We start from the raw sequence: 19,406 nt of genomic DNA, 5'->3' as shown, positions 1-19,406 counted from the left end.
GATGCATGACCTTTCAGGACACTAATAGAAAAAGCCATTGCATCCATGAGATCTAATGCTCTCTGGAGGAATAGTTTCTTCTGTAAGTTCAGCAAGCCTCCTGATAGTCTTCAATGTAGTACAAATGAATTCCCCTAAGAAGTCGATGACTTCCAAGACTGTGAAGCATGAAGTCATGGGAAGGAGGAGCAAAACATAAAGACAGACAATGCGGAATCTTTATAAAAAGCTACATTTAATGTTTGCTGTTAAAAAAATAATCAGCATTTAAAAGACATTATAACTTATGTTTTATTTTATTTATAAATAGCAAAGTGACATTCTAACAGTTAAGCTGAATTTTGCACTTCAAACTTTTGGAATAGACTGAGAAAACTATAGTAATACGTGGCAAATTAAAATCAGATACTCTGTTCCTGGTTGAGTGTACAAATCATGGAAATTCTGAATTTATCAAAGCCAAAATTTCAATTTTCTTTGCCCACAATATCCTCTGAGTGGAATCCTTTCCAAAACAACTGAGTGATGCTGACGAAGAGTTCTACCTCCCATTAGAGGTAAAAGTTTTTGTTTTGTTTTGTTTTTCCTGTTTTACTGAATAAACTATGTTACTTTCTTTTGTAGCTGTACAAGCCTGCAGTTCTCTACAGGATATCTGGGTAGAAAGGGTAAGGTTCTTGGCTTTCTCTTAATACATTAAAAACTAGAACTTAAAAATCTCTGTGAATTGAAAATGACAATGCATATTTCTGCTGCTTCCATCAAAATGTAATTCTGAGTCTGCTAATATTTTGCCTTTTGAGGGATGTATTGTTATGAAATATGGAAATTCTCAGTAAGGAGATTACTCAGTGAGGTTATATCTATTTATAAATTTAAGTGGTTAAAATGTTCACTGAAACTGCTGCATGTTTTGTGTAAGGAATTGTGGCTGTCTAGAGAGAAAGCTCCTTTCTCTATAAGTTAATATGCTACTGACATAAATCAGGAGTCCAGACTTAGATAGTGCTCTTAACAAGTATATGTTAAAATTAGAATAGTGGTTGATTAAACACAATTCTGTTAGTATGAGCAGCGTGTGTGTGTGTGGAGGGGGGACTTAAAATTTTAAATCCAGGGTTTTGTCAACCAAATTATATGACATTCAAGTGATAAATACATTTACATGCCTAAATCTTTTCATAAGATGAAACTTGACATGTTTCTTTTGATTGAGACATTTTTCATACATTCATTTTGTGGTGGGACATAAATCCTTCTAATAGCAGAAAAAGATTTTCATCAAGCCATAGAATCTAGTACCGCTGTCAAATCTCAGAGAGGGGCTGATTCTCAATTAATGATGAACATTTCCTTGGATGTATTTTTAACTTGAGAACATGGGAAATATTTTAAGAAGGGGTTCCAAGTATTGTGCTGTCCTCGTTAGAAGGAATTCATTTCATTTTCCTTATTTGAAGCAATAAAATAGCTGTTGTTCTTAAAAAGAATCTGTTAAAGGGGGGGTAATCAGAAGGGGGAATGAAGCATGAGAGACTATGGACTCTGAGAAACAAACTGAGGGCTTCAGAGGGGAGGGGGTGGGGGAATGGGATAGACTGGTGATGGATAGTAAGGAGGGCACGTATTGAATGGTGCACTGGGTGTTATACGCAACTGATGAATCATTGAACTTTACATCAAAAACCAGGGATGTACTGTATGGTGACTAACATAATATAATAAAAAATATTATTATAAAAAATCTGCTAACTTCACACATGGAATTGAATTCTTAAATATGTGAGATTATTCAGAATATGTAAAATTATGTACATCCTAGGAAAGTTGCTCATGATATGAGCAAATCAGGTTTTTTTTGTGCACACTGAATTCCCCCAGATTTGGAGACACTAAGTTCCCCTTAAGTAAAAGATGACTCAACGAATATTTTTACTGTGAAATTTCAGGATAAAGACTTTATTGTTCTACTAGTTTATTTTTGAGAAACAACACATAATTAACAGCTGTAGGCTACATGAACATGACTCACAGGATGGCACTATCTGCATATTATGGTTGCCAAGTGGCACCATAATGTTGTATATTGAAAGCAACTCTGCTTAATCTCTCTGACCACAAGTGTAGATGGATTTTTCCTCCACCCAAGCAGTTCCAAAGTGGCTGAGATGGGATAGCATATGAAACACAAGCAGCCTAGGCAGCTGCAGGGATTTAGGAACCTTCAAAGGAGCTGAAGTCAGCAATTCCCCTTGGACCAATCTTCCCCCAGAAATTGTGTTTTGGCAGGACTATGAAGAAAGAACCTTCTCAGTAGACTTAAGAATTCTGGGTTGAGTTTTTTCTTCCCAATCTTCCCCCAGCTACCAAGAAAGTTGACTGAGGAGGAAGTTGGTTATTTGACCAGTTTCTAAAGTTGGGTGGGAGGAGGGAGGACATTAATCACCTCTGTATCCCTAATAGCAAAGTTCAGCCTAAATCTGGTGCTGAATGAGGACTAGGTATTTACTGAAATGAAGAGCCTTAAGGGAGGGGAGGGTTTGCTTGTTAAATGACTCTGTGCTGAGGTCTTGCTTTCTGCAGCTGGAAATGCTGGTGTCCAGGAATACTAAGAAATTCTTCACCAGAATTTGAGACAGTTTTCCACTTGGTCAAAATTATTGCTCAAGATAGGAAAATAATGCATCGCTATAATTTTGAGGAGTATTAAATGATAGCATACTACTAGAATTAAACTTACTAATTGGCAATAGCTTAAGCATATTATTTTGAGACTGGGAGAAGTCACACCCAACCTGATGTGTCTCCTAGCCCTACTCGTGTGTCTGCCTCCAACCAGAAATGCCACTATTAATAATCTATTACCAGATATTACTTACTGCTTCTCTAAATTCCTATTCTTGAAATATAAATGCTTATGGAATAGGTAAAAATGTTAATTCAGGAAATGAATTTATGGGCTACCTTTATCAGCCAACTACTAGATTTTCTCAAACAAGGAAGGTTGGTACTCCAGAAGATACTAAGGAATTGAAAAGACTTCAATGGGCAGAAATAAACCCACAATTATATGGTCAATTAATGTTTGACAAAAGATCTAAGAATATGCAATAGGAAAAAAGACAGTCTCTTCAACAAATGATGTTGGGAAAGCTGCACAGCCACATACAAAAGAATGAAACTGAGCCACTTTCTTACACCATACACAAAAATAAATTCAAAATTGATTAAAGACCTAAATGTGATGCCTGAAACCATAAAAATCCTAGAAAAGAGCACAGGCAATAATTTCTCTGACATCAGCCATAGCAGCATTTTTCTAGATATGTGTTTTGAGGCAAGGGAAACAAAAGTAAAAATCAACTATTGGAACTGCATCAAAATAGAAAGCTGCTGCACAGTGAAGGATATAATCAACAAAACTGAAAAACAACCTACTGAGTGGGATATGATATTCGCAAACAACATATCCAATAAAGGTTTAGTATCCAAAATATGTAAATAACTGATATAACTCAACACCCAAAAAACAAATAACCCAATTTAAAAAATGGCAGAAGATATGAACAGACGTTTCTCCAAGGAAGATATACAGATGGCCAATAGACACATGAAAAGATGCTCAACATCACTCATCATCAGGTAAATGCAAATCAAAACCACAGTGAGATATCATCTCCCTCCTGTCAGAGTGGTTAAAATAAAAAACACAAGAAATGACAAGTGTTGTTGAGGGTGTGGAGAAAAAGGAACCCTCACGCACTGTTGGTGAGAATGCAAACTGGTGCAGCCACTGTGGAAGATAGTATGAAAAATTTAAAAAAAAATAAAATAGAACTCAAAAAATTAAACTAAAAAAAATAGAACTACCCTATGATCCAGTAATCATACTACTGGGTATTTACCAAAAGAACACAAAAACACTTTACCCTAAAGATACAGACATAGTGAAGAGAAGGGCCATATGCACCCCAATGTTCATAGCAGCAATGTCCACAATAGCTAAATCGTGGAAGGAACCGAGATGCCCTTCAACAGATGACTGGATTAAGAAGTTGTGGTCCATATATACAATAGAATATTACTCAGCTATTAAAAAGAATGATTTCTCAACATTTGCTGCAACATGGACGGCATTGGAGGAGATAATGCTAAGTGAAATAAACCAAGCAGAGAAAGACAATTATCATATGGTTTCACTCATTTATGGAACATAAGGAATAGCAGGGAGATTGGTAGGAGAAGGAAGGGGGGTAAACAGAAGGGGGAATGAACCTGAGAGACTATGGATTCTGGGAAACAAACTGAGGGCTTCAGAGGGGAGGGGGGTGGGGGAATGGGATAGGCTGGTGATGGATAGTAAGGAGGGCACGTATTGCATGGTGCACTGGGTGTTATAAGCAACTAATGAATCATCGAACTTTACATCAAAATAAATAAATAAATAATAAATAAATAAATAAATAAATAAATAAATAAAATTAAAAAAAAAAACCACTAACTCAAAAGGATTATGCACCCATATGTTTATTGCAGCATTGTTTACAATAGCCAAATTATGGAAGCAGCCCAAATATCTACTGATAGGTAAATGGATGAAGATGTGGTATATGTGTGTGTGTGTGTATGTATATATATGAATCTTATTGAGCCATAAAGAAGAACGCATTATTGCCATTTGCAACAACATGGATAGAGCTAGAAAGTACGATGCTAAGCAAAATAAGTCAGTCAGAGAAAGACAAATACCATATGATTTCACTCATATGTGGAATTTAAGAAACAAAAAAACAAGGAGAGGAAAAAAAGAGATAAAGACAAACCAAGAAACAGACTTTTAACCACATATGGTTACCAGATGGGAAGTGGGTTGGGGGGTGGCTGAAATAGGTGATGGGGGTTAAAGAGTACACTTATCGTGATTAGCACTGAGTAATGTATGGCATTGTTGAATCACTATATTGTACACTTGAAGCTAATGTAATCTTGTATCTTAACTCTAAAAATAAAGAAGAAGAAAAGAGGGCAATGGGAGCAAAAAGGGAGAAGATACTGGGTAATGGAAGGGAAATTTTCTGACATCACACATCCGGCTACTTATACATCAAAGTGTATAATGCACAGGTTTCAAACCTAGCCTGCAACCTATGATCATAACTATGAATAGCCCGGAGAGTGACCAGTGCCAATCATAGGCTTAACTTTTTCTCTGACTTTAGACTATAGCAATGTTGCTGTATCACTGTGGACAAGTTAGAGATTATAGTGTTGCCTAGGATTTACAATCGAATTTCCTGAATGTCTTGCCTGAGAGCTAGCTCTGATGTGAAATACAGTTAGGTGGCTGCAGAATGAGCATGTTTCTTTTTTTTTATTTTTTGTTTTTTATTAAGTTATGTTAGTCGCCATACAGTACATCATTAGTTTTTGATGTAGTGTTCCATGATTCATTGTTTGCGTATAACACCCAGGGCTCCGTGCAATACATGCCCTCCTTAATACCCATCACCGGCCTATCCCAATCCCCCACACCCCCTCCCCTCTGAAGCCCTCAGTTTGTTTCCCAGAGTCCATAACCTCTCGTGGTTCATTCCCCCTTCTGTTTACCCCCCTTCTTTCTCCTACCAATCTCCCTGCTATTCCTTATGTTCCATAAATGAGTGAAACCATATGATAATTGTCTTTCCCTGCTTGACATATTTCGATTAGCATAATCTCCTCCAGTCCCATCCATGTTGCTGCAAATGTTGGGTAATCATTCTTTCTGATGGCTGAGTAATATTCCATTGTATGTATGGACCACATCTTTATCCATTCATCTGTTGGAGGGCATCTTGGCTCCTTCCAGAGTTTAGCTATTGTGGACAATGCGAATGAGCCCGTTTCTTTTTTCTTTCTTTCTCTCTCTCTCTTTCTTACTCCAGAGAGTTTTCTGAAGGATTTGTAATTTTACTTGTCAAAGCCCAAGTGATTTGTCTGTCAAACAAAACCAAGCAGAAATCTATCTCTTAATTACAGATCAACATTCATGACAACCAGTATCATGGCAAGCTAGGATTTGGTGGAACATAAGATGATTTCTTACAGAATGTGTTATATATGAAGAACCTGAGATAAGTACTTTTTGATTGGTTTCCTCATGGAGCTAGACAACTGCCTCAGTGCATCTCAATAGAACATTTTAAAAAATATTTTATTTTGAAATAAATTTATACTCACAAGAAGTTACAAAAGTAGCGTAGAGCATCCTTGTGACAAAACTATAGCACATTATCAAAAGCAGGAACTGACATTAGTATAATATTATTAACTAGACTACGAGTCTTATTTAGATTTTGCCAGTTTTTACATGTACTCATTTGTGTGTTTATGTATGTATGTATCATTCTATAAAATTTTATCACATGCATATATTTATATAACCACCACCACAATCAAGATTCAGAAATATCAGCCACCTGATATAAAGGTGTTACACCTTTATAGCACAAATTCTGCCCATCTGTAACTCTCTGGCAACTACTAATATGTTCTCCATCTGTATAATTCTGTCATTTTGAGGATATTAAATAAAAGTAACCTTTTCAGGTTTGCTTTTTTCACTTAGCATAATGTCTTTAAGACCTATGCAAGTTGTTGTGCATATCAATAGTTGGTTCATTTTTATTGCTGAGCACTATTCAGTTGTATGGATATACCACAGTTTTTTCTATTCACCCACTGAAAGGCATTGGGTTGTTACCATATTTTGGATATTAAAAATAAAACTGGCGGGGCACCTGGGTGGCTCAGTTGGTTAGGCGTCTGCCCTTGCCTCAGGTCATAGTCCCAGGATACTGGGATCAAGCCCAGCTTCAGGCTCCCTGCTCAGTGGGGACCCTGCTTCCCTTTCTCCCTCTGCTCCTCCTCCCCCACTCATGCTCTCTCTCTCTCTCAAATAAATAAATAAATAAAATCTTAAAAAAATAAAAAAATAAAGTTGGAATGAAAATTATGCAAATATTTCTGTGGACATGTTTTGATTTCTCTTCAGTATTTACCTACATTCTGGAGTGCATTTCTAGGTTATACAGTAAGTGCATGTTTAATTTTGTGAAACAAAACAAAACAAAACAAAACAAAACCCTGTTTTCCAGAGTGATTTTATCATTTACCATTCCTAACAGCAATGCATGATGGATCCATTTCTTATTCTTAGTCAGCACTTAACTATTGTCAGTATTTTTTTAAATTATTTTAGACATTCTAATAGATATGCTGTGGTATTTCACTGTGGTTTTAAGTCATTTTCCTAATGGCAAATGACCTTGACTATCTTTTCATGTGTTCTTTAGTGAATTGTCTGTTAATGTCCTTTTCCCATTTTTAAATTGAATTGTTTGTTTTCTTACTGTTGAGTTTCGAGGTACTTTACATATTTTAGATGCAAGTCCTTTTGGGGTATGTGGTTTGCAAACATTTTTTCCAAGTCTGTGGGTTAGTCTTTTCATCCTCTTAACACAATCTTTCATAAAGCAAGCTTTGAATTTTGATGAAGTCCAATGTATTGATTTTTTTTCTTTTTTTCTTTTGGTTTATTCTTTTGGTGGTATATTTAAGAATACCAAGTCCTAGATCCTGAAGATTTTCTCTATGTTTCATCTAAAGTTTTTATAGTTTTATAATTAGATATATGATCCATTTTGAGTTAATTTTTATATAGAATGTGAAGTTAAGTTCAACATTAGTTTCTTTTTTTTTGTTTATAGATGGATGTGTAATTGTTAAAATATCATTTGTTGAAAAACTATTCTTTCTTTATTGAATTTTGCACCAGTCAAAAAATGGGCAGAAGACATGAACAGTTACTTCTCCAAAGAAGACATACAAATGGCTAACAAACACATGAAAAAATGTTCAACATCACTAGCCATCAGGGAAATACAAATCAGAACCACATTGATGTACCACCTTATACCAGTTAGAATGGCAAAAATTAACAAAACAGGAAACAAAAATGTTGGCAAGGATGTGGAGAAAGGGGAACCCTCTTACACTGTTGGTGGGAATGCAAGTTGGTACAGCCACTTTGGAAAACAGTGTGGAGGTCCCTCAAAAAGTTAAAAATAGAGCTACCCTTTGACCCAGCCATTGCACTACTAGGTATTTACCCCAAAGATACAGATGTAGTGAAAAGAAGGGGCACATGCACCCCAATGTTCATAGCAGCAATGTCCACAATAGCCAAACTGTGGAAGGAGCTGAGATGCCCTTCAACAGATGAATGGATAAAGATGTGGCCCATATATGCAATGGAATATTACTCAGGCATCATATAGGATGAACTCCCACCATTTACACTGACATGGATGGAAGTGGAGAGGATTATGCTAAGTCAAAGAAGTCAAGCAAAGAAAGACAATTATCATATGGTTTCACTCATATGTGGAACATAAGGAGTGGCACGGAGGACCATAGGGGAAGGGAGAAAAAACTGAAAGAGGAGAGATCAGAGAGGGAGATGAACCATGAGAGACTCTGAGCTCTGGGAAACAATCTGAGGGTTTCAAAGGGAAGGGGGTGGGGGGTATGGGGTAGCCGGGTGATGGGTATTCAAGAGAGCATGTGTTGTGATGAACACTGGATGTTATACACAACTAATGAATCCTTGAACACTACCTCAAAAACTAATGATGTACTATAAAGTGGCTAACTGAACATAACAAAAAAAAATAAATTAATTAAAAAAAAGAATTGTGTACCTTTGTAAAAATACCAGTTGGCTCTACCTGTTTCGGTCTATTTATTTATTTTTTATTCTGTTTTATTAATCTATGTATCTCACCCTCTAACAACATCACATCACCTTGATTTTTTAGCCATATAGTAAGCCCTAAAATTGGGTACTGTGGTACTTCCGACTTTATTTTTTGTTCTTCATAATTGCTTTAGTTACTTTAACATCTTTATTTTTCACATACATTTTAAAATAAGCTTGTCTATATCTACAAAAATACACATGGGGATTTTGAGAGTAACGTTATTAAAACTATTTAGCAATTTTGGGAGAATTTGCATCTTTATTTTGTTGTATTAATGAACTAATCAATGTCGAATCAATGAACAATTTGTGTCTATGCACTTATTTAGGTCTTTGATATCTTTCATCATCATTTTGAAGTTTTCAGCTTATAGTTCTTGTAAGATGCTATGTTACATTTATACTTAAGTGTTCTTTATTTTTTGAACTGTTTCAAATGGTATTATGTTTTTAACTTTCACAGTAATATGGGTTTTTTATTTTTAAATATTATTATTATTTCTAGTATATAAAAATACAATTGATAGTTTGTATGTTAACATGTGACCTTGCTAAACTTATACACTAGTTCTGAGATTTTTTTTTCTAAGAGATTTTTTTAAGGTAGATTCTTTAATATTTTCTACATGTACAAGCATGTCACCTGAAAATAGGGATAGTTTTTGTTTTGTTTTGTTTTCAATCTTTATACCTTTTATTTCCTTTCCTAGCCTTATTGTACTGACTAGAATTTCTATTAGTATTTTGAATAGGAGATAAGAGTGGATATCCTTACCTTGTGACGGATTATAGAGAGAAAGCTGTTTAGTCTTTCACTATTAAATATAATGTTAACTCTAGGTCTTTTAGAGATATAGTCTATCAGGTTGAGGTATTTTCCCTTTATTCTTAGTTTGCTGGGAGGTTTTAATCTGAGTGGATATCGGATTTTGTCAAATGCTTTGTCTGCCTTAGCTGATATATTCATGTGTTATTTGTAACATGTTAATAGAGTGGATTATGTTGTTTGTTTTATTATTTTCTTTCATTTTAATTTCAATATAGTTAATGTATAGTGCTAATATAAATTGCAGGTATACTATATAGTGATTCAACAATTCATATGTTACTCAGTGCTCATCAAGATAAGTGTACTCTTAATCCCCTTCACCTATTTCACCCATTCCTTCATGCACCTCCCCTCTGGAAATCATCCATTTGTTCTTTATAGTTAAGAGTCTGTTTCTCGATTTCTCTCTCTCTTTTTTTCCTTTGTTCATTTGTTTTGTTTCTTAAATTCCACATATGAGTGAAATCATATGGTATTTGTCTTTCTCTGACTGACTTATTTCACTTAGCATTATACTCTGTAGCTCCATTCATGTTATTGCAAATGGCAATATTATATTTTTATGACTGATTAATATTCCAGTGTGTGTGCGAGTGTGTGTGTGTGTGTGTGTGTGTGTGTATCACATCTTCTTCATCCATTCATCTACCAATGGATGTTTGGGATATTTCCATAATTTGGCTATTGAAATTATGCTATATTAAACATAGAAATACATATACCATTTTGGATTACTGTTTTTGTGTTCTTTGGGTAAATACCCAGTAATGTGATTACTGGATCATAGGGTAGTTCTATTTTTAATTCCTGAGGAATCTCCATTCTGTCTTCCACGGTAGCTGGACCAGTTTGCATTCCCACCAACAGTTCATGAGGGTTCATTTTTCTCCATGCCCTCACCAACACTTGTTTCTTGTGTTTTTTTATTTTAGCCATTCTGACAGGTGTGAGGTGATATTTCATTTCCCTGATGATGAGTGATGTTGAATATATTTTCATGTGTCTGGTGGCCATCTATATGCCTTCTTCGGATAAATGTCTGTTCATGTCTTCTGCCCATTTTTTAATTGGATTACTTGTTTTTGGGTGTTGAGTTGTATAAGTTCTTGAGATACTTTGGAGACTAACTCTTTATCAGATATGTCATTTGCAAATATCATCTTCCATTTAGTAGGTTGCCTTTTAGTTTTATTGATTGTTTCCTTTGCTGACTTTTATTTTAATGTAGTTCTAACAGTTTATTTTGCTTTTGTTTCCCTTGACTCAGGAAACATATCTAGAAAAAAAGTCAGATGATGTCAGATAAATTACTGTCTGTGCTTTCTTCTAGGATTTTTATGGTTTCAGGTATCACATTTAGGTCTTTAGTCCACTTTGAGTTTATTTTTAATGTATGGTGTAATAAAGTGGTCCGGTTTCATTCTTTTGTATGTAGCTATGCAGCTTTCCCAACACCATTTGTTGAAGAGACTTTTCCAATTGTATATTCTTGCTTTCTTTGTCATAGCATAATTGACCATAAAAGTTTGGGTTTATTTTTGGATTCTTTATTTGTTCTATTGATCTATGTGCCTATTTTTGTGCAAGTACCATACTGTTTCTATTTACTATCTCTTTGTAATGTAACTTGAAGTCTGAAATTGTGATACCTTCAGCGTTGTTTTTCTTTTACAAGATTGTTTTGGCTATTCGGGGTCTTTTGTATTTCCATACAAATTTTAAGATTGTTCTTGTTCTGTGAAAAATGCTGTTTGCATTTTGATAGTGACTGCATTAAAACTATAGATTGCTTTGGGTAGTATTGACATTTTAGCAATATTTGTTTTTCCAATCCAGGAGCATGGATTATCTTTCCATTTGCTTGTGCCGACTTTCAATTGCTTTCATCAGTGTTTTATGGTTTTCAGAGTACAGGTTACAGGTCTTTCACCTCCTTGGTTAAGTTTATTTCTAGGTATTTTACTATTTTGGGTGCAGTGGTAAATGGGATTATTTTCCTAATTTCTCTTTTTTTTCTGCTTCATTATTAGTGTGTAGAAATGCAATGGATTTCTGTACATTTTTTTTTATCCTGCACCTTATTGAATTCATTTATCAGCTCTAAATTTTTTTGGATTACATTGTTTGATTTTAGCATATTGAACCAGGCTTGTATTTTGAATCAATTTTACTTAGACATTTAGTATCTTTCTTTGTATATGCCTGATTTCATTTGATAATAGTTTTCAGAATTTTTGCATATATATTTATGAGAGATAACAGTCTGTAGTCACTCCTTTTTTTCTTTTGTATCGTCTTGGTCTGCATTTAGTATTAGGGAAAGGGTGGCTTCATAAAATGATTTGAGAAATATTCTTTTTATGCCTCTGTTTCTGGAAGTGATTATGTAGAATTTGTATTGTTTCTTATTAGATGTTTGATAGAATTGTCTGTGAACCCATGTGGGCCTTAAGATTTATATTTTGAACATTTTATCATATAATTTCATTTTTTAAAATAGTTACAGGACTATTCAAATTGTGTATGTTACCTTGTGTGAATTTGCTCATTTGTGGTTGTTAAGTATTTGGTCCATTTCATCTAAGTTGTCAAATTTAAGTAAAATTGTTCTTAGTATTTATTTCCTTATTAGCTTTTTGATGTCTGCAGGGTCTACAACGACTTTCTTTTTCTTCTTCTTCTTCTTTTTTTAATCCTGATACTGGTAATTTGTCTTTTATCATTTTTGCTATTGCTGGAGGCTTATCTGTTACTGGTCTTTTCAGAGAACTGAGTTTTGAGTTTGGTTGGTTTTATTAATTGCTTTTCTCTTTCTAATTTCACTGGTTTCTGTTCTTTATCATTTCATTCTTTTTGCTTACATTTTTTTCTTGAAGTGAAATATTATATTACTAATTTGATATTTTTCTTTTCTAATAAAGGCATTTAATACTCTCAACTTCCCTCCAAGCGTTCCTTTAACTCTACTTCACATATTTTGATATGTTGTATTTTCATTTTCATCTTGTTTAATGTACAGTTTAATTTCCCTTGAGAATTATTTACTCTTTGACTCATGTAATAATTAATAATGTGCTCTCTAATTTCCAAGTGTTTGAAGAAGTTCCTTGATTTCTGCTTGATTTCTAGCATGTGACTGATTATTAGTTTAATTCCTAGCTTGATTCTCTTTGGGTAAGAGAATATATTCTATATGATTTCAGTTTAAAAATGTTAAAATGTCTTTATTATCCAGGATATTGACTACCTATGTGAATTTTTAATGTTTGCTTGAAAAGAATGTGTATTTGGCTTTTCTTGGATGGCATATTCTATAAATTTCTATTAGATCTTGTTGGTTGATGTTGATGTTCAGTTCTTCTACATCTTTCCTGATCTCTGTCTAGCATTTTTGTCAATTATAGAGAACATTAAGGCCCCCCAAATATAATTGTGGATTTTTTTCTATTTTTTTCTTTCAGTCACATAAATTTTTACTTCATGTATTTTAAAGCTCATTTTTTTTTTGGTTACATACACATTTAAAATTTCAACATATTCTTGGGGGATAGATCTTTTTGATCATTACCTATTATCCCTTCTTTTTCCTACTAATTTTGTTTGCTCTTCAGTCTACTTTATTTCATATTAATGTGCCAATTCTACTTTCCTTGGTTAATATTTGCATGGTATATATTTTTCCATCCTTTTTCTTACAACTTGCCTATGCCATTATGTTTAAAACAAGTTTCTTATAGACAACATAGATTTGAATATGGTAAGCAGAATAATGAACTCCCAAAGATGTATGCATCTTGATCCCCAGAACCTCTGAATATGTTATGGTACCTGGCAAGGGGAAATTAAAGTAATACTGGATTATCTAAGCAGACTGACTGTAAGGGTCTTCATAAGTTGAAAAGGGAAGAAGGAGAGAGAAGAGCAGAAAGATGGTAGTATGAGAAGGACTTGACTAGTCATTGTTAGCTTTGAAATGGAAGGGGACCAGGAACCATGGAATGCAGACAGCCTCTAAAAGGTGGAAGAGCCAAGAAAATCAATTTTCTTCTACAACCTCCAGAAAATAACAGAGCCCTACCAACAACTTTATTTTAACCCAATGAAACACATTTTAAACTTCTGAATTTGAGAACTGTGAGATAATAATTTGTATTCTTTTAAGTCACTAAATTTGAGGCAAATTTTTACAACAGAAATACAAAACTAATTCATTTGGCAACATTGTTCTATCTATTCTGACATTGTCTTTTATTTTATTTTATTTTATTTATTTATTTCATTTATTTTTTATTTATTTGTCAGAGAGAGAGAAAGCGCACAAGCAGGGGGAGTGGGAGGCAGAGGGAGAAGCAAACTCCCACTGAGCAAGGAGCGCAGTGTAGGACTCAATCCCAGGACCCCAGGATCATGACCTGAGCTGAAGGCAGGGGTTTAACTGACTGACCCACCCAGGCATCCTTTGACGTTGTCTTTTAGTTGATTTATTTAGACTATTTACATTTTTACATTCAATGTAATTATTAATATGTTAAGCCTATAATCTTAGAGTTTTCTGTTTTTCCTTATCATTTTCATTTCTCTGTTTTTATTGCCCTGGCTATGATTCAATTACTTAAAAAAATTTTAGTATTCCCCTTTGATTCTTCTAGAGTATTTTTGATTCTACCACCTCATATATTTATTTTTATAGCAGCTGCATTAAGATTTAATTCACACACCATAAAATATATACTTTTAAGTTGTATAATTCATTTTCAAGTATATTCATGGAGTTATGCAACTGGCACTGCTACCTAATTTTAGAACATTTTCATTACACTCCCCCAAAAACCTTTACCCATTAACAATTATCCTACATCCCGCTCACCTAAGCCCTGAAAAATACTGATCTATTTCTGCCTTTTTAAAATTTTAACCATCCTAGTGGGCATGAAATATTATTTAATTGTGGTTTTTATTTGTACTTCTCTAATGGATAATAAAGTTGGACATGTTTTCATGTTATTTAACCATTGTTTATATTTTCTTTGGAGAAATGTTTATTCAAACTCTCTGCTCATTTTAAAATCTGTTTATTTGTCTTTTTACAGTGAATTATAAGAGTTTTTTTAACATACTTGGGATACATACAAGTTCCTTATCAAACATATATAATTTACAAATATCTTCTGTCATTCTGAATATCTTTTCACTTTAAATAGTGTCCTCTGAAGTACAAAGTGTATTTTATCTTTATAAAGTCCAATTTATCTATTTTCATCTGTTGTTTTGTTGAATGTGGTTTTGGTGATGTATCTCTGAAACCATTGCATAAATCAAGGTCACAAAACTTATTCTGATGAGTTCTTCTAAGAGTTTTATAGCTGTAGCTCTTATATTTATGCCTATGATCTATTTTGAGTTAATTTTTGTTTATTGTGTGAGGTAAGTGATTATTTCAGGATTCAACCAGTAGGAGATATATATAAAGGAGTTTATCAATATTGGTTTACACATTGTGGAGCCTGGTTAGGCAAGTCCAAAAGCTGTAAAGCAGGCTAACAGGAGGAATAGGCTGGTGCTCTTTGGTATAAGCTGAAGCTGCTGTACACATGTGGAATTTCTTCTTTAGGAGAGTCTCAACTCTGCTGTTAATGCCTTTCAACTATTGAATTAAGTCCATTCAGATTATCTAACATAATCTCTTTAATCTAAAGTAAACGGGGTATAAATTTTAATTATGTATGTAAAATACCTGTACAGCAACACTTACATTAGTGTCTGAGTAATTGGAACTGTAGTCCATCCAAGCTGATACACAAAAAAGAACATCACATTCTACCACTTGTCTACTTAGAACCTATACACATCTTCTTAAACCATATTTAATATTCAAATAGAGACAGCAATAAATTCATACTTTCATGTAACATGATACCACTATCTTGGGTACAACTCAAAACACACTAACACTTTCTCCATAAGAGAATGCAAGGTCCTTTGGTAATGTATACTCCTAAATTTTGATATTCTATAACTTATATACTGTGATAATAAAATAACTATTATTACTACATCTTATGTTAGATGATAAGGAGATAAAGAGAGAAGAAACAAAAAGACATATAGTGTAGTAGATATATATACACACATACAAATATTCATAGCAATATAAGGAGGAATATTCGTAACTATTACAGTCCTCATTTCTGCAACTGATTATTTACTCAACTGGTGTTTTTAACTGCCTTCTTTCACTATCAATTTTATATTCCTCTTTTCCTCAGGAAGCACTCCATCTTGTCATAGTTCTTTGGTAGAGAACTCAAAAATATATTCTTGAATGTTCTAGGCCTTTAGCAGTTCTACTTAAGTTTGGTTGTTATAGACTTCCATTGACTTTACTCACTGGACATGATAGTATTAAAAGACTCTCTAAGCTATCTCCTGTAATAAAGATACAATGTTTCTTAGCCCCATATACTCTTCCTTACTTGCATAATGTAGTAGCAACCAATTTCCCTTTGTTAATTAGGATCCATTATTCTAGGCATACAGTAATTCTCTTCTTTGCCTCTTGATGCAGAGACATGAGGATCTCAAAGTGGCTTAGTGGCATTCTGAACTTTTAGTTCAGTGGAATCATTGTTGTATCTTCTTCTGGAATCACTCTTCTCTTTGGAGTAAGACCTCTAAACCAGAAGAGCTTAAAGTTGCAGGGATGGGAGGTAAAATTTTTGCTAGTTTATTACTGCAAGTAATAATTAAAATGGTCCTTGACTGTTGGACCTATAATCCTGGCTATGGAAGAAACTGACAGGAAACTGATTTGGAGCACTTATAGCCTCCTGGAGAGATATTGTCACTTCAAAGGGTCATCAAACCAACTGCATTAGCATGATGGGAAACATGGTAAGAATAGTGAGTTTCATAAGCATGGACCCATTGCTCCACTTAATTTTGTTGTGAGGTGAGTTCTTTGCTAAGAAGCAATGCTGTGTGGAATAACATGACACGGATAAGGTATTCTGTAAGTCCAAAGATGATAGTCTTGACAGAAGCATTGTAAGCAGGAAGGGCAAATCCATATCTAAAGTGTCTATTCAAGCAAAAAGAAAGTCTTTCTTCATCCATGAAATAAGTTGTCCGATATAATAAACCTGCCACCAGCTAGTTGGCAGATCACCCCTGGTAATGATGCCATATCAAGTATTCAGCCTTGCTTCCTGTTGCTGGAATATTGGGCACTTAGTACTAGCCAGGTCAGCCTTAGTGATTGGAAACACATGTTGCTGATCCCAGGCATAACTTCAATTCTTACCACCATGGCCATTTTGTTTATGAGCTTATTGTGCAATGACAGGTGTGGCTGGTGAAAGAAGTTGACAAACTTTGTCATCTTATCCCTTTGATTATTATAACCTTCCCCTGCTGAGGTCATCCTTCAGGGAACATTCATATGAGACTTAAATATCTTCACATTACTTACCCATTTAGAAAGTTCCATGCAGGTATCTCTTCCCATACCTCATTGCCACCAATTTTCCAATTATGTTTTTCTGAATCCCTGACTAGTCATCAAAACCATTGACCACAACATCTGAATAGAGATATATACTCATACCTCTGGCCACTTTCCCTTCTGTGGAAAATGAATAACCAGGTCCACAGTTTGAGTTCTGCTCATGGATAGGGTTTATTTCCACTATAATCCTTCAGGATTTTTCTCAGAAAAGGTATATAATGCTTCAGCTGTTCACTTTGGGTGGAACCTACATATGCATAATCATTTGTAAACCAGGCCTGAGTTTTCTCTTCCTCAGCCTGATTGGTTATAGAAAAATCTTAATGAGAACAGAGGTGTGGAATGTGAGAAAGAAGATAATATAACAGGGCCATGGGAATTTGGGCATTCCCCATGCAACTTGTGCCTTCATGACCTATTTGAGCTTGGTCTCTTATATACCACTTTCATTTGACGATGTAATGTTTCTGTGCATGATAACATTTATGGCACAAATTTATGACTGGCAGTCCAGGTTGCATGGTAACTTGGTGGTCCATGGAGAAGTATTCAGTCTCTACTAAGTCCTAGTAGCAAGAAAAGGGGGGGAGTGTTTCTCAAAAGGGGAGTATTTATCTACAGAGAATGACAGAGTTTTGCTTCAGATTTAAAGGCTGCTACTGTGATTCACTTACAGAAACCCTCCAAAGGCTCCACATAGCATCTCTATCTTCCACTGACAGTTTAACCTCCACCTGATCTGCTGGACTGTATAACCTAAGTGACAGAGCAGCTTGCATGGCAGTGTGGGTCTCTTGGCCTCACTCAAAACTAGAAACTTTTTGGGTCACTGAGTAAATGGGTTGGAGTAGCACACTCAAATGCAGAAAATGTTGTCTCCAAAATTCAACAAAGCAATTACATGTTGTGTCTCGTGTGTGTGTGCGGATGTGTGTGCGTGTGTGTGTGTGTGTGTGTGTGTGTGTGTGTGGTGGTGGTGGTGGTGGTGGTGGTAGGGACCTATCCTTCACTTTAGAAGGGCTATTTAACATGACCAAGACCATTAGACCCCTAGAAATGTCACTGAAGTAGAAAGCTTTAGTTTTTTAAGAGATTTATTTTCCACTTCCCCACAAGCAAAGGTCTTAGTGATATGCCTAGAGCAGTTTTTACTTCTTACTTACCAAATCCAATCAGCATAATATCATCTACGTGATGCACCAGCATGACATCCCTAGTCTTTTTTTTTTAAGTTTTTGTTTATTTATTTGACAGAGAGAGAGACAGCCAGCGAAAGAGGGAACACAAGCAGGGGGAGTGGGAGAGGAAGAAGCAGACTCCCAGCAGCGTAGGGAGCCTGATGCAGGGCTCAATCCCGGGACCCTGGGATATGCCCCAAGCCGAAGGCAGACGCTTAAGGATTGAGTCACCCAGGCACCCCAGACATCCCAAATCTTGTGCAAGGGGAAAGGTGATCAAAGTCTTTGTGGACTAAATAAATCAGTCAGAGAAAGACAAATACCATATGATTTTACTAATATATGGAATTTAAGAAACAAAACAGATGAACATACGGAAAAGGAAGGAATAATAAAATAAAATAAAAACAGAGAGGGAGGGAAACTATAACAGACTCTTAAACATAGGGATTAAACGGAGGGTTGCTGGAGGGGAGGTGGGTAGGAGGATGGGCTAATTGGGTGATGGGCATTAAGGAGGGCACTTGATAGTGAAATAAGTCAAGCAGAGAAAGGCAATTATCATATGGTTTCACTCATTTATGGAACATAAGGAATAGCAGGGAGATTGGTAGGAGAAGGAAGGGAAGAATGAAGGGGGGTAAACAGACAGGGGAATGAACCAGGAAAGACTATGGACTCTGGGAAACAAACTGAGGGCTTCAGAGGGGAGGGGGCGGGGGATTGGGATAGGCTGTTGATGGGTATTAAGGAGGGCACATATTGCATGGAGCACTGGGTGTTATACACAAACAATGAATCATGGAACACTACTTCAAAAACTAATGATGCACTGTATGGCGACTAACATAACATAATAAAAAAATTTAAACAGAAGGAGGGCACTTGATGTAATGAGCACTGGGTGTTATATGCAACTGGTGAATCACTAAATTCTATCCTTGAAACTAATAATGCTCTATACATTAACTAAATTGAATTTAAATAAGAAACAAAAAAAATGTCCTTGTGGACTAAATTATGTCAAAGTTGGAGTTGATATGTCCCTGAGATAGGGCAGTGAAGGTGTATTGTTGACCTTGACAGCTGAAAGCA

General features: G+C 35.1%; 1 protein-coding gene across 1 annotated transcript in view; it reads left to right on the top strand.

The window, feature by feature from the left end:
- Window positions 1-565: 565 nt before the first annotated feature.
- Window positions 566-19,406, top strand: part of LOC123796631 (putative P2Y purinoceptor 10) — a 52,326-nt gene continuing 33,485 nt past the window's right edge. The window contains exon 1 of the mRNA XM_045804158.2: window positions 566-668. The gene's annotated coding sequence lies outside the window, so the exon portion shown is untranslated. The remainder of the gene's footprint in view (window positions 669-19,406) is intronic.

This window comes from Ursus americanus, chromosome X (genome assembly GCF_024610735.1).
Source record: "Ursus americanus isolate L20-20 chromosome X, mUrsAme1.1.p, whole genome shotgun sequence".
Classification (NCBI taxonomy): Eukaryota; Metazoa; Chordata; class Mammalia; order Carnivora; family Ursidae; genus Ursus; species Ursus americanus.
Note: the sequence above shows the minus strand (reverse complement) of the source record. Positions and strands in the feature narration are given on the sequence as shown.